A 14,138-nucleotide genomic window follows, 5' to 3' on the forward strand; every position below is an offset into this window, starting at 1 on the left:
CTCGTGACATCTGCCCACTGCCACTTTCTATGGTTATCTGATATCTTTCTATGGTTTATGGTTCATTCTGGGGAATCAAATTTGACAACATTGATAATAATTATGGTCGCTTAGCAAAAAAAAAATATTTTTATGACTGATGTTATAAATATACCATAATTAGAAACGAGCTGAGATAATATTAATTCTTAAGACGAGTTAAATTGCGCATTAGGATTACATCCATCAGACTGATTTGGTTTGGTTTTAAAATTAAACGCTACGCCGATGCTTGAAAATGACATTTAGTTTAAAAACAAATCTAATACTTTTACAATTGTAACCATATCAGTAAATGTGAAACGAGATCAAATTACTTACATTGCATAATTTACTGGCGGATACGTAAATTCGTGTTGTATATGTCGGAGGCAGATCGTAAAATCGGCCATATCGAGATATTCCTAGGCATACCATGAAACGCCGCCATTTCATGATCTGACTAGCGACTACCAGCCATATCGTTCAAACATCAACGTTTGACGATTTGCCTAGCGACGTTTAGGCATATCAAATGTAGGGTGTGATATTCCTAGGTATATCATGAAACGCCGGCATTTCATGATCTGCCTAGTGCGACCATCAGCCATATCGTGCAAACTCAAGGGGTGATATTCCTAGGCAGATCATGAAACGCCGGCATTTCATGATCTGCCTAGCGACCACCAGCCATATCGTGCAAACTTCAATGGGTGATATTCCTAGGCAGATCATGAAACGCCGGCATTTCATGATCTGCCTAGCGACGACCAGCCATATCGTGCAAACCTCAAGGGGTGATATTCCTAGACAGATCATGAAACGCCGGCATTTCATGATCTGCCTAGCGACGACCAGCCATATCGTGCAAACCTCAAGGGGTGATATTCCTAGGCAGATCATGAAACGCCGGCATTTCATGATCTGCCTAGCGACGACCAGCCATATCGTGCAAACCTCAAGGGGTGATATTCCTAGGCAGATCATGAAACGCCGGCATTTCATGATCTGCCTAGCGACGACCAGCCATATCGTGCAAACCTCAAGGGGTGATATTCCTAGGCAGATCATGAAACGCCGGCATTTCTTGATCTGCCTAGCGCGACCACCAGCCATATTGTGCAAACCTCAATGGGTGATATTCCTAGGCAGATCATGAAACGCCGGCATTTCATGATCTGCCTAGCGACCACCAGCCATATCGTGCAAACCTCAAGGGGTGATCTGCCTAGCGCCACCATCAGCCATATCGTGCAAACCTCGATGGGTGATATTCCTAGGCAGATCATGAAACGCCGGCATTTCATGATCTGCCTAGCGACCACCAGCCATATCGAGCAAACCTCAAGGCTCAAAAGGAACGTAAACTTGTATTTAAAGGTACGATCGCAACACTGGCTCCGACGCAGCGCCATATAGAATGCAGCGCCACCAGTGACAAAAAATGCAATTATTTTATGATGCGATCGGTATGAATCAAGCTAGGAATTCGACGAATACATTGCTCCCATCGATCTGCCGCATCTTTTATAAGACAGATCGTGATATGCCTGAGTTAATTTTAGTCAGATCATGAAATGGCGGCGTTTCATGATATGCCTAGGAATATCTCATCAATTATTTTACGATGCGCCCGGTATGTAGCTAGGAATATCAACGAATACATTGGTCTGACCGATCTGCCGCCTCTTTTATAAGGCAGATCGTGATACGCCTGGGTTAATCTTAGTCAGATCATGAAATGGCGGCGTTTCATGATATGCCTAGGAATATCTCGATATGCCCGATTTTACGATCTGCCGCCGACATATATACAAATGCACGTTAATTTATAATAACGGGTTTACTTAATATTATTTTCAATTTCATTGTAATGTTTAATGTTTGAATAAATTGGAACTAGAAAATGAATTCTACATTACATATATATTCTGAGACAGCCCCCGTTTGAATGTATGACCAATGGTTGTTTTCTATCAAGGCTTAGAGTAAATATGGTCCAATTTCTGTACGGAAAATCCTGTTGATAGTTACAATATAAAATAACATAGGCATCGTGTTCATTTGATCACTGAACATGTGTTCGATTTATGTAGATCTCGTTAACATGGTTTCACTCGCGTGGAAATATCCACGACCATTTTTATTAGATTCATATAATAAAATCTGCATGGGGAAACAGCGTCCTAGATTGAAAACGGTTCTGAATTCATTTAAGCGGTAGAGTTTATCTTGTAGCTCAAACAAAGTTTTTCAGGAAAAATGTAAGTCTAGATTTTTGGAGCGGAAATTTAATTGAAACGGGTTGGCAGAAACAGTTTTAAACAAAAGCGAGACACAAATACTTGTATTTTAGTAGTAGGTGTTATTTGTATCTCCAATAGTCTGTTGCTTTTGGAGGAAACGTCCAATTAAATATAATATTAGAATCGTATCAAACATACTATTTATTCTTCTCTTTATTTATTTCTCTTCTTAGGTTACATTATTTATAATATGAATATAAAAGTAAAATATAAAAACACTTACAAAACAATCAGTGTTATTGGTTGCTATAACTGTTCCTAAAAGGTTTAAGTATCTACATTAGATATTCTGAGAAAACGCACATTTAACCGATTTGCATGACCAAAGTGATTCCATAAGTGCTAGAACTAAACACTTTTTTCCTAGAAATGTATGCAAAACGTACGATTTTGTTTTATATGAGAAAAAAGATTATACCACTATGTAGTTATTCACTTGAATATATAGCCTACGTTACATATAAATGAGCAAACGGACTTTAATCAAGAGATGTCCTGATCTCACTACCAAATTATCCTTTGATATTGAATTTTAGCCGGATGTAGCGTAGGTATTTAAGCGCAGCTCTGAGTAATTAACACATAGTAACAGCTGTTACCTACAGCTGATTCTAGACTTGTGGCCGATAATTTTACTGCCTAACTGTCTGCTTACTTACCGATATGGAGTACCTAGTTACGAGTTTTACTGCAGCTACGAGTATATTTTCGCTTCACATACGTTTTAAATTTCATTCCATTTTATTGTGTTAATACTTAGTATTAAGGGCAATATATTTAGCTATTTACATACTTAGTAAGTACCTCTATAAATTATGTTAAGTTAAAAGTTAGTGACATGTAATTTATTAAATAGCTTGCCACCGACAATTTAGCAGTTTTCTTTACTTTTAAAAAATATATTGAAAACTCAAACCTGAACCTGATTCACACCGCTATAAACACGTAGACGCGGCCCTATCTCGCATCTGATTTTTGAAACTCTTGCACTATCAGTTTATTGCTATCTTTACATCCAATCTCCAAATATTTACGATCGACTTATGAGTTTATCACGGAGGCCGGGAGTTTGGACGATGATCCGGGCTCCCTTAGGAAGATGCTCGGAACACTTTTATCATCTTACTAGAAACACAATAACATTGTTAGGAACGTTAGAAACTGACTATGATCGTTCAGTAACCAAAACAAATAATAAATGATATTTTGTGGGGTAGGTGCTACAAATGGTTTTCTGAAAGGATTTATTTTAGATACATCGTCATTTAAATATTAAGAGATGAGGCTAGTTGAAATATATACTTAGTTATACTTTGCTGGCTGTATATAGTTTCGATATAATATCATCCAATATAATGGGTATATATACTTAAAACACGCACACATAAACATACACATTACTTACACCTTTTTAACTTACTGAGACTTTAGTTAAGATAAATTTCTTATTTACCTAAAATGTGATTGCTTTGATATTTATAGTGGCAAATTTATTATTCGGTATTTCTCTAAGATTCCCACGATACAGGATGTAGTGCCTAGTGTGGGAATCACTGTACTGATTTGATTGGTTATTGTATTTCCTGAAAGAAATATATTTTGAATTTGAATTTGAATATTCAACTGCATATATATGTGTGTCAAATTCCATACTGTCGAATAACGATACCTAGCCTGTAACGATGGCTGTGTGTATGTAATAAATAATAAATATACCTATATATGTTTACCCACTACATATTGAGTCGTGTTCAAATGCGTATAGCATTTTTCACATGCACAGATTTGCTCCACATCAGCCTCTGACTGACAGAACCTAGACGTCTATAAAATATAAGCCGACGAGTAACGACGGGCCTTAAATCCGGTTACGGAACACACAAGGCGGAAAAAACGCAACAGGAATGCGGAAATTTCATATCTGATATTTTCAGCAAATACGAAGAATTACTAGGTAGGTTATGTTTACCAAGGAAATGTTTTGAAAGAACTTGCAAGAAGGTAAGCGATCTTGACATGTCTTTTAATTGAAAAACGCTTTTTAAAAATCAAAAACTATTACTTATGAAAGCAGAAGAATATAAATGATCGTATTGGATTCATAATTGTTACATACATATTTGCCGTAACTTATTTTTAAAATGTGTTTTTCAATTAAAAGACACATCAAGATTAGGTTATAGGTATTCGCGGGCTCCGCGGGGGTTTCCGCAACTCGACGTCATATTATTGCGCCTATTTTGCGTGATGGGTTGGCGGCCTATTCCTGCCAACCCAGCTCTACCAGGAAGCCTAGCAGACCCTTGACGTTGCCGACGACTTCTGGGAGCGACCCCGGTGAGCCGAGGTGTTGTGCCCGGTATTCTGCCACCCCTGGGCATTCAAGAATGACGTGGGCGGCTGTCTCCTCTGCCTCCATGCACGCCCTGCAGAGGGGGCTATCTGTAACACGTAGGGTTAGTAGGTGTTTGTTAAATGAGGCGTGGCCGGTTATGGCCCCAGCTTTAAGCCGGAGCTGTGGTCTCTTCAGCTGTCGCAGCCTCCGTGACAGATTGGGGTTGAGTGTCGGGAGGGCTTCCTTCGCCTGCCTGCAGGTGCCTAGGTTAGACCAGTATTGTTGTTTGTTTATCTTATTTCTAATGCTAAAGAAAACGAACTATAGCGCGTTACATCAGTCCGTGGTCTTTTCGACAACCTTATGTTTTTTCAAGACGTAGGTATTAAATTTGAGTCTAAATCTAAATGTAAAACACCTTAACGTGCTTCGGGATGACAATACGTATTTTTAGATTAGACGCTTAATACGTCTTTAAACTTGTAAGCCAGTGGGAATTTAGTTAAATGAATGCCTTTCATAACGAGATTGAGTCGATGCAAAAATAATTACTAAAAGTAATAACCAAAATTAAGTCCTTCAATTCCCAGCAGCGCAGACACAATGCATAGCTAACTATAGTTATTAATTTAAATTAAGCAAAACCGCTGTCGCAGTGCGTAAACCGTAGCTTAATCTAGGCGCCGTCGAAACCCAGGGGGATAGAGGGAATTTTGTTGAGAAAAAATAAGCTTCCAAGACCTCTGCGGGCACTAAAGTGAGTTTAATAGTTCCCCCTTCAAACCATTTTATTAACCGACTTCAAAAAAAAAAGGAGGTTCTCAGTTTGACCCGTATGTATGTATGTATGTAGGTATGTATGTATGTATGTATGTATGTATGTATGTATGTATGTATGTATATTTGTTCGCGATTATCTCGCGTTTGGCTAAACCGATTTTGATGCGGTTTTCAGAAAAGTGTTTGTTACATTCTGGAGAAGGTTTTAGTATACATAGATCTGAGCTGATGCTGAACCCTGGCTGTAGCTAGTGGAACTCAGGTTTGGTGCAACATAGGCCCACGCTGTTTTGGTCATCCGACGCATCTTGATGAGCACTTAGGAGAGCAGTACCCAAGATAGAGCTGATGCTGAACCCTGGATGTACCTAACGGAACTCAGGTTTGGTGCAAGATACGCACACGCTGTTTTGGTCATCCGACACCCCTTGATGAGCACTTGGGAGAGCAGTACCCAAGATAGAGCTGATGCTGAACCTTGGATGTACCTAGTGGAACTCAGGTTTGGAGCAACATACGTACACGCTGTTTTGGTCATCCGACGCATGTTGATGAGCACTTAGGAGAGCAGTACCCAAGATAGAGCTGATGCTGAACCCTGGCTGTACCTAGTGGAACTCAGGTTTGGTGCAACATAGACCCACGCTGTTTTGGTCATCCGACGCGTATTGATGAGCACTTGGGAAAGCAGTACCCAAGATAGAGCTGATGCTGAACCCTGGCTATACCTAGTGGAACTCAGGTTTGGTGCAACATAGGCCCACGCTGTTTTGGTCATCCGACGCGTATTGATAAGCACTTGGGAGAGCAGTACCCAAGATGAAGCTGATGCTGAACCCTGACTGTACCTAGTGGAACTCAGGTTTGGTGCAACATACGCACACACTGTTTTGGTCATCCGACGCGTATTGGTGAGCACTTGGGAGAGCAGTACCCAAGATGGAGCTGATGTTGAACCTTGGCTGTACCTAGTGGAACTCAGGTTTGGTGCAACATAGACACACTCTGTTTTTAACCGCCTTCAAAAAAAAGGAGGTTCTCAGTTTGACCCGTATGTATGTATGTATGTATGTATGTATGTATGTATATTTGTTCGCGATTATCTCGCGTTTGGCTAAACCGATTTTGATGCGGTTTTCAGAAAAGTGTTTCTTACATTCCGGAGAAGGTTTTAGTATACATAGATCTGAGCTGATGCCGAACCCTGGCTGTACCTAGTGGAACTCAGGTTTGGTGCAACATAGGCTCACGCTGTTTTGGTCATCCGACACACCTTGATGAGCACTTGGGAGAGCAGTACCCAAGATAGCTGATGCTGAACCCTGGATGTACCTAGTGGAACTCGGGATGTACCTAGTGGAACTCAGGTTTAGTGCAACATAGGCCCACGCTATTTTGGTCATCCATCACATCATAGTCAGCACTTGGGAGAGCAGTACCCAAGATAGAGCTGATGCTGAACCCTGGCTGTACCTAGTGGAACTCAGGTTTGGTGCAACATAGGCCAACGCTATTTTGGCCATCTGTCACATCTTGATGAGCACTTGGGAGAGCAGTACCCAAGATAGAGCTGATGCTGAACCCTTGCTGTACCTAGTGGAACTCAGGTTTGGTGCAACATAGGCCCACGCTACTTTGGTCAACTGTCACATCTTGATGAGCACTTGGGAGAGCAGTACCCAAGATAGAGCTGATGCTGAACCCTTGCTGTACCTAGTGGAACTTAGGTTTGGTGCAACATAGGCACACTTTGTTTTGGTTAACCGACTTGTCGTCGTGTGCCTATGTTGCAGAGTTCCACTAGGTGGGTCGATGAACTTTTTTCTAACTGCCTTTAAAAAAAGGACGTTCTCAGTTTGACCCGTATTTATGTATGTACGTATGTATGTGTGTATGTTTGTTCGTGATTATCTCGCGTTTGGCTGAACCGATTTTGATGCGGTTTTCAGAAAAGTATTTGTTACATTCTGGAGAAGGTTTTAGTGTACAGTACATGGATGGTTTGAAAAACCAGTTGGACCCGGTAGGTGGCGATGCTATCGGTATACCTACTAACAAATTTATGTTGCTGAAACCGATTTAGATAAAATAGTGGGAGTGGGAGTCGGACTCGGACTGGGACTGGGAATGGGAGTGGAAGTGGGAGCAATATACATACAAATCGTTTAGCACCAAAACGTCATATTATGTTGTGTCGCGATTATCATCGAGTTAGACCATCACCAACATTAGTAGGTAGTTACTAGCCCAAAACTAAATGGAGAGCCTAACAAACTAGTATTTTAGCCCAAAACCTAAAATAAATGAAGTACCTACCTATAACTAAAAAGTAAAAAATAAAATACAATAAATAAAAAATAATTAAAAAATTAAAAATAAACAAAAATAAAACCAAAATAAAATAACTTAATATATCTTTTTAAAAAAAAAGGGAACCGCCTTCAAAAAACCAACCCACTGAAAAGTACAAAATAATTTTTATATGGCACCCCTTTACGTGTCCAGTCCCTATCCCGTCGTAAAGCAAATTTTTGCCAAAAAGTAATTAATACCTAATAATAAGAAAATTAATAATCATCCGGGTAATTACTTAGTTTTTGAAGGCGGTGCCAAACCAACAAAAACAGTCTTTACTACCAATCAGAAAAAAAAATACGAGTACATAGTACCTACAAGAACTAAATTAATGAGTAAACTAAGTATTTGTCTTTATAATGCAAGTAAGTGCAGCGTTCTTCGTTGTCTAAAATATCGGTCCTTAAAAATTTTGGTTTGGCACCGACTTCAAAAACTAAGTAATTACCCGGATGATTATTAATTTTCTTATTATTAGGTATTAATTACTTTTTGGCAAAAATTTGCTTTACGACGGGATAGGGACTGGACACGTAAAGGGGTGCCATATAAAAATTATTTTGTACTTTTCAGTGGGTTGGTTTTTTGAAGGCGGTTCCCTTTTTTTTTAAAAAGATATATTAAGTTATTTTATTTTGGTTTTATTTTTGTTTATTTTTAATTTTTTAATTATTTTTTATTTATTTTTCTTAAATCGGCTCGTGTTTTCCGCAACGCGTAATACCCGCTTCCGCATCACGCAGAATCGATGAGAGTGAATATTAAAGTTCCGGGATTTAATAAATGGGTTTCTCCCCGTCCCCGGCAGTAAAACAAACGGGTAAGCGCGGCGAAAAATTAAAAGTAAATAAGTTAAACAGGTAATACACCCACGACAATACAATACAATTAGAACCAATAAATAGTTAAGGAAAAAGTAACATGTTTTCGCGGGTTCTTACTGAACCCCCTTTTGGTACTAAATATGGTAAGTACTCAAATATTAGGCGACAATCTTTTACACCTGAATGAAACTAAATAGACGGTAACTATTGGGTTACTAAAAGAAGATAATAAATCTTATACCTTTAAACGAGCAATTCTTGTTTATTTATTTATTTATTTATATGTAGGTATATATATATTTCGGGGATCTCGGAAACGGCTCTATCGATTTTGATGAAATTTGCTATATGGGGGTTTTGGGGAGCGAAAAATGGATCTAGCTAGGTCTTATCTCTAGGAAAACTCGCATTTTTGAGTTTTTGTATGTTTTCCGAGCAAAGCTCGGTCACCCAGATATTGTTATTAAAACAGATAAAGCACTCATCTCACAACTTTTGAGCCTATTTACGTACAAAATGATTTTGTAAAAAAAAAGAAAAGCTAAGAAAGACATCTTTTTCAACACAACGCGCCGTCTGAATAATTTGTTGTGACAAATTATGGCCCCATTCAAAGGAAGGCTGCGGCGCTCAGAATTATGTATGTTTTTAGGTTTTAGGCGGTGCGATGTGATTTTTGCAATTTGAGAAGCATTTTTTCTGCTTGTATTGGAAAACGGGACATAATTTAAATATTGTTTTGTCTGGAGGAGCTTTAGGTCATTGCGTGTCTTTTATTTTCCGGAGCGTGACATCGAGCCGGGACAAATACTTTGACCTACCTTTTTTGCGCGGCAGAGGAACACTTTTTTAGGTACACTAGGCATGTTGGATGCATCTAAACTTTAATGTTTTTTTAGTTACATTCTTTGATTAAAGTTTTGGTCACAAACTAATAAAAAATTATCACTGATGATTGTTAATCGTATAATTATATATCTTGATTGATGATCGTGTTCGGTGATCGTCGTTTGATCAGAAATGCAATACCGGCTATCGCATTTGAGGCGGTTGAAGCCGGTTTGCTTTGTTCACCAGTCGCTCATCAGTCAGAGAGTGACTGAATAGTCTCATACCCAGCTGATGTTAAAACAATCGTGCGCGCGCTTTAGGGTAACATTCCATTTCTGACCGCAGCTGCACTACTGGTACTGAACGCGTCGCTGTTACTGTCAATTTCCATAGTAAAATGAACAGTAGTGCAGCTGCGGTTGGAAATGCACTGTCACCTTTATTCTATTACGTAGGTATGTGGGGATTTTCGTTGCTTCGTATAGCTCGGAGGAGTCGGCAGGGCATCACGGCACGGGTCACTACAGCATGGCTACAGGGATTGTTGCATATTCATGATTCAAATATGTGCCTCAATTTCAACCCACGCTCCTCAGTCGGAAGTGAACTGACGAGTCTGGCAGATGGAGTGTGTCGAATTTATAGGATTTAAGTATCTGAATATTATGGAAAATAATAAGTGTTTTGGTACCATGGAGTGAGCATTCTATGCTTACTATATTTCTCTATGGTTGTACGTACGTGTAAAATACTGATAGGTGTAAAGATACTTTGTAAGTAGTTAGTCTTTTTTTGAACTATTATTTCTACATTGGTAAGTGTATGTAATTAACCAGTTCAAATAAATAAAAGCAAAGTTGTCGTTTAACCCCTCGTGCTTATATTGATACCCGAGAAAGCGAAAGATTTTAAAACTGAACCAAGAGGGTAGCGAGTAGTTACGAAAACTGGAAGCTTGAGCGTTGCGAGGGTTTCAAGGCACGAGGGTTGAACAAACTTTACTCCTGAGTGAAACACATTATTTTTCACCACACCAAAGCGAGGAAAACATGAACTGATATTACAAATCAATCAACATGATAACTTAAAAGTCAATTCTACCAATATGAGAAAACAACTCATAATTTGTACCATGTTACTTTGCAACTCTCGATATCTTTGGATAAAATGCACTTTCTCATCATTTTCAAGCATAAAGAGAGCCATTACAAGATCCGAGTAACTTATGTGACAAGTGATAATAAAAGGGGCGCGCTTTCTTGATTTAACCTATCTTTACGCTTATTTTTTTATGATGTGCAAATTACTTTTGCCAACCTGACTTACTACGGGGATTTAAAATGAATTATGGGGCTTCATAAGGCGGCTGACTCACGCAGCCCGTAAAATAATGTAAAGTACGTAGCACCTACGCGAAGCGCTGGTGGCCTAGCGGTAAGAGCGTGCGACTTGCAATCCGGATAGGGTTGCCAGATCGAAAGGCGCTATTATCGGGAAAAAATATAAAATTTTCGGGATTTTGGGCCTTAAGTCGGGAAAAAAACCATTCAAATTGAATTAATTGTATTTTACATTATTGGCACTACGTCAGCTGCTCTGTCCAATTTCGACAAGCGCGCCTCGCGTGCGCGCTGTAGGGCCTGTAGGGCTCGACGCGGGTCGCTTGCTCGCTCAACGACAGTTCGGAACTTGAAATTATTATTTTATAACGTGAGACTGTTTTTCGGGACAATTTTCACTTTGTCGGGAATCGGGAACACATGCTAAAAATCGGGAGAATCCCGCGGAATCCCGACCATCTGGCAACCCTAAATCCGGAGGTCGCGGGTTCGAACCCCGGCTCGTATCAATGAGTTTTTCGGAACTTATGTACGAAATATCATTTGATATTTACCAGTCGCTTTTCGGCGAAGGGAAACATCGTGAGGAAACCGGACTAATTCCAATATGGGCCTAGTTTACCCTCTGGGTTGGAAGGTCAGATGGCAATTGCTTTCGCAAAAACTAGTGCCTACGCCAATTACTGGGATTAGTTGCCAAGCGGACCCCAGGCTGAGCCGTGGCAAAATGCCGGGACAACGCGAGGAAGATTATGATGATGACGTAGCTGACGTAGACCTCCGGTTGAAGAATCATCGCGGTCCGCACTTCATCAGATTTGGTTTATTTTTGAAGTGAAAACTTCTTTAGCGGCGCTGGGCACTTTTAGAGGTGGGAAAAAAATGCTAAACTCGAGACAGCGTAAGGCGATCACGTGACCGTAAGGCGATCGCGTGACCGTAAGGTTTAGATGGCCAATCATTTAGATGGCATTTAAATCAATAAAGAAAAACTCAATGACATTACATGAAAAAGGTTCTAATCTTGTACGGGCTGAAATACGAGGATCTCACAGTTACATTCTAACTTTATATCACTCAAATATAATTCAATAAAGCTACATCTTGATGAAATCGCTAATAAAAGTGAACTCTAGTACTGGTGAATAAAACTCAAAATATCATGACCAAATATATTTAGATGCGAGGTCTGCAAGGTAACTTTACAATTTCTATTCGAATTTTAAACAATTAACGCTACAAATTTAACCTCACTGGCCAGCAATTTCGGAACTAAAGTTTTTCAATAGAAAGGAGGATGGGTCAATTATACATAGTGCCGCAGACATTTTGGACTAGTCATTGAGTTTTCACTTCTGTCGGCACTCCCGGAGTGATACCCGTGGTTTCTTTAAGTATCACGAAGTATTCACGCAATATACTATGTTGTTTAAATCTGATATACATATTTTTAGAACAGCCTAGTAGTTGTGTTTCGCCCGCACGCCGCGATTTCTCAAAATTAAGTCTGTTGATCACATATATATAGGTACTTAGTTCGTAAATATTTCTTTGTATTTTTACATGTATGTAAACTGTATAATTATTGGTGCAATAAAGAATATTTACTTACTTGCTTACTTATTTAATTGATTTGCGATTGAATTTATTTCTGTGGATTGAAATGGCGGCCGTTTGATCCAATTTGACTACGGATTCAGTCAGTTTTTGTCATGATCAGACCAATTATGAGGACCAACTTTGTCCATTGGTGACCTAATTGTTTGTAATAGGCCTTCCGCACACCCTCAGATCTTGGTTTCTAACTCACTCAGGCCAGTGATATACCTACCATTGCATTTTTTGATATGCTAACAGCTAAGCCTCCGCGCCGACACCGCACCGCCGTCGCACCTCCGCGCTATGTACACGAGACGCGTAAAGCCCGCCTCCGCGCCGACACCGCACCGCCTCCGCGCCGACACCGCACCGCCGCCGCGCCTTCGCGCTATTGTATGCGGAGGCGCGGCGGCGGCGGCACCGTGTACACGCGCCCTAAAGGCCTTCGCAAACCAGCAGACGGTAGCGGAGATCATAGAAGAGGATTTCTTCCGCGCAGTGCATACTGAAGAGAGGAAAATCCCCCACGATACGATATGGTCACGGTTACTTTCTTGCAAGCGAATTAACCAGTATAGCAAGACCCCCTCCTCAAATCACTTTCAGGGCTTTCTAGCTCCATAGCCTCTTGATTGATTCTGCTCATGTCATGTTAGAACTTAAAAACAAACTTGAAAATAATAAAATAAACTTAAAATAAGGGTCTTCTAAATAAAAAAACGTCCTCCAAATCGCTGCCCATCCGACCGATCAGGTCCGTCTTTGAACCAGGAGGTCGCGGGTTCTACTTATTCCTGGCGCGTACCAATGAGTTTTAGGAACTTATGTACGGAATATCATTTGATATTTTCTACTTGCTTTTCAGTGAAGGAGAACATCGTGAGGAAATCTGCATACATCTGCGAACTTATTAAAAGTTGTATATGTGTGGTCCTCAATCCGCATTGGGGCCCGCGTGGGGACTACAGCCCAAGCCCTCTTGCTCATGAGAGGAGGCCTGTTCCCAGCAGTGGGACGTATAGCGGCACGAGTAAATGCTAGTTCAGTATTGCGTTCAAAATGACATACTGTATATTGTAGTTTTATAGTGAGCTTACCCGAATGATAACATTTTGGCAAAGATCTTTATTATGGTGGATACAGGATGAATAGTAAGATACTTTACTACTTTTATGAGGGTTTTACGATTTTGAAGATACACTGAAGAAGTCACGTAATGCGAAGGTACGTTATGGCAGCTTTGTAAAAAACTTCACTGGATATCAAAGCAACAAAAAATAACACATAAAAATCATATGTCATTAGATTCGACAAAATGACAAAAGTTTGCGCTTTCGAATTCAAAAGGTATCTTTATAATAATATTTCATTCACAGCAAATTAAGTTAAAATGTTGTTATTGTTTTATTTGGCTTAATATTTCACTTCAAAATATGTTATTGAATGTATAATTTTGTCATCTTGTAGTTATAATTCATAAAGAAACCACGCGAGATGCCCAATACCGTTGACCAATGCTTGCGTATCAGCGTTGATTAATTAATTTATGAAAAACTGAACGCCATAACTTCAGCATGTTGCATTTTTTCCTGGAACATCAGTCGGAGTTTCAACATAATTAAAGTGAAATAGCAAAATACTTTTCCAGGCATTTTTATATTAAATCCATACCTACTCCATTTTCCTACATAGGAAATACGACTAATAGGGCGTAACCTACATGTTGTTGTTTACAAAGTTACGTCCTTCT

Source organism: Cydia amplana, chromosome 9, assembly GCF_948474715.1.
Source record: "Cydia amplana chromosome 9, ilCydAmpl1.1, whole genome shotgun sequence".
Lineage (NCBI taxonomy): Eukaryota > Metazoa > Arthropoda > Insecta > Lepidoptera > Tortricidae > Cydia > Cydia amplana.